This window comes from Bidens hawaiensis, unplaced genomic scaffold (genome assembly GCF_021521415.1).
Source record: "Bidens hawaiensis isolate Kalapana, Puna unplaced genomic scaffold, B.hawaiensis_p1.1 tig00001269_1, whole genome shotgun sequence".
Taxonomy (NCBI): Eukaryota; Viridiplantae; Streptophyta; class Magnoliopsida; order Asterales; family Asteraceae; genus Bidens; species Bidens hawaiensis.
Window position 1 is genome coordinate 2,335,351 of NW_027491072.1, and position 3,431 is coordinate 2,338,781.

Here is a 3,431-nt window from a genome sequence, read left to right on the forward strand (position 1 = left end):
TGATGGTCGATCTCAATGTTATCATTGTAATTTTAATGAACAATCTCATTCTTAACATGATTGCCATTACAGTTTTCTCAATTGCGTCCATGATCATATTATTTTCAATGATCATAATATAGTTACATTCACTTCAAGGAACAAAGTATGATGAAAAAAAAGTTTCAAAGCTTTCCATTATTTACACGATCACACGAATATAACTCATTTTAGAATTTTCATACGCTCTCTAAATGATAATATTTTGGAGCATATTTCAGGTGTGATAATTAACAAATGTAAAATTTTCATTATAAAACTATTGTCTTCACATGATATAAAGTGAAATATAATTACATAATCAAGGCATGTAAGATTTATTAGTATAAATTCTTATGATCTTTATGAAGCATTGGCATTTCGGGTGCCATATTTAAGAGTAGTTATCTTCATTCAAAAGGCATATAAATATGCAACTACGATATCGATTATCATCGTTTAACACATATTCATGAAAACAATCAATAAAAATGTTGTTCATAACATAAAGTAGAACACTGACAAACTCATTTGATTTTAACAATGCTATTGTTCAAATATAAATAAACTTCATATTATCATTTCTAACGATATAACCAACATGCTAAATATTATTCATCAAATCAAGGACACAATTTGTTATCAATATAGAGAGATGGAGTTAATAGGAAATAATATATATACTTCTTCAATAGGATCTTTTTTACTAGGCCAAAAATAAGCATGTATAAAAAAAAAACTAAAACAAGATGTCTTATTTATTATCATAATTTATACAACATATGTTTTCAAAAACTCATACCTGTCTTCCATAACCTTAAGAGAACACAAAGCAGCTCCTAGAACTCAACATAAACGAATTAAAAAGCATTTTGGGAAGAAAAAAAACGCACCTTCACGGTACTGGTGATAGGCAATTCATTAAACAGTTGGACATATTTTTGGTAAATAAGTAATTGAATATTTGACCCGACATGGCCATCAATAACCTTTATTTACATTCAACGACCCTAAATGATCGTTATTGACTTAAATTGACCATCATTGATCATCAAATGCCATTTGAGACCAACTATACAAGGTATATTTCCTCGAAGTGGTAAATGTGTGTTGACTATTGGACCCTGAATTTATTCCCTTAAAAGGATACCTACTCGAGACCGGCTCGTTAAAAAGCTCTACCGAGCTAAGTTTAATCGAGCCCGAGCCTAAAAGTAAGCTCGTTTATCACTTATTGAGCTCGAGCCAGCTCGTGAACCTAAACAAGTCTGTCATTTATATAATTTTTTAAAAATATATATTTAATAATTATTAATTAATATATATAAAGTCATGAAAAATAATTAAAAATAACTAAATAATATATATTATTTAATATAAAAAATTATAATAGAAAAAAATATATAAAAATAATTATAATTATATAAAAAATAATTGATAGATTGTAAACGAGCTGAGCTCGAACTTGAAAATTTACTCACGAGCCGAGTTTGAGCTTTCAAAATAAAGCTCGAGCTCAAGCTCTGTGTAAGTTAAACGAGCCGAGCTCAAGCCTAATCGAGTTGGGGCTCGGTTCGGCTCGTTTGCACCCCTATTTGAAACTAAAATTCTGTTGCAGATATGTTTCCCTCAAAATCCTTAAATTGCTCAAGTAAATTAATAACTAAAATTTAGTCTTAAACAAAGTGACAAAATATTATGGATTAATTATCAGTCTTTAATATATTTCCTTAAAATAGTGTAATAGTCTTCGATTATTAGAGACTGAAATTTAGTCCCTAGAAACTTTATCTACAAAAATATTCAGAGACTAAATATAAGTCCCATAAAAGGTACCTTACATGATTTTTGATACTGATTTTCAGCTACGAATATTTTGAATAGAAATGGTAAAAGTTGTCCTAAGTAAATAGAGACCAAAAAAACTGTACTTGATTAGTTCATGTTCAAAATGCTTTTTAAAACTAAATATCAATCCCTAATTCGATTCAGTTTGAGAATATTAATAACTGATTTTCGGTCTCTAATACATACCTTCCATGTTAGAGATTGAAAACCAATCACCATTTATTTGGTCATATTATATTACATATTTGGGACTAAAATCCAGTCACCAATAGTTTTCCCTTTAGACCAATATATTGGCTAGACATATTAGTGACTAGTATTTAGTCTTAAATAAGGCGCCACAGTATTAGAGACTGATTATCGGTTACTAATATCAGTCATATAATAATCAGTCCTTAATATTATTAGTAACTGATAAATCAATCTCAAATATTATCTATTTAAGACTGATAATTTAGTCTCTAATGATCACTTTTTTTGTAGTGATACTTCCCCTATATATATATATATATATGGGAAAGGATCAAGAGAAAAATCATCATTAGAGAGAAAACTTAAAAACTCTTAAAGGATTACTTTTAATTGAAAATAAAAAAAATATTTTCAAATTATTGTTTTTTCCATCACTCTTATATTTTGTTACTCTTCACCCGAAAAAAAATAAAGAAAAATAAAAAAAGTTGATATAGTGCAAATATGTAATATTGTTGTATTACACATATGTGTATTAGTATTTAATTGCATATATTCAATAGTGTGTATTGTATATGCGCAGTAATGCTGTATTATATGTAAATAAAAAAATAAAAGTCGATGTAGTGCATATGTGTATTAGTGTTGTATTACACATACGCCTTAGTGTGTATTCGATGTGCGCATTAGTCTTATACTGCATATATACAATAGTGTGTATCAAATATGTGCAATAGTGTTGTATTCTATGCAATACATTACTCTTGCATACATGCAATACACACTATGATGCATATGCACTACCCGACGAAAGGGTTTGTTTTTGTTTTTTTGTTTTTTTTAACTATATCAACATATAAGAATAGTGGAAGAAAAAGAAACTACAAAATGTTTTTTTTTAAAAGTTAAAAATAATTCTTTAAGAGTTTTTAAGTTTTCTCTTTAAAAGGAGTTTTCAGTTGATCCCTGTAACATCGTCTTTTGAAAATAATAAATAAAGAAAGTTTTATTATTTAAAATGTGTATTGTTATTTAAGTATGCTAAATACTAATGGGACTAGTGGTAGGCTTAAATAATACATGGACTTGGGAATGGTTACATGCTTAAGGTCCATGGGTTTGGAGTATTTAAACTCCTTAAACCTCCCTAAAACCCTAACTTCTCATTTCATCACCTTTGCCTCCATACAAATACTAAAAAACACACACAAACACTCCTTTCTCTCATACCAGATCCGAGATCCAAGAGAAACCAAGGAGATTTCGTGTTCAAGCATCATCAAACAACAAGAAGACACGTCTAGATTCACGTGTTGGTCCAGATCCAAACCAACCGGAACCCGTAAGGTACGTTTTTAGTATAAAGGTTAGGT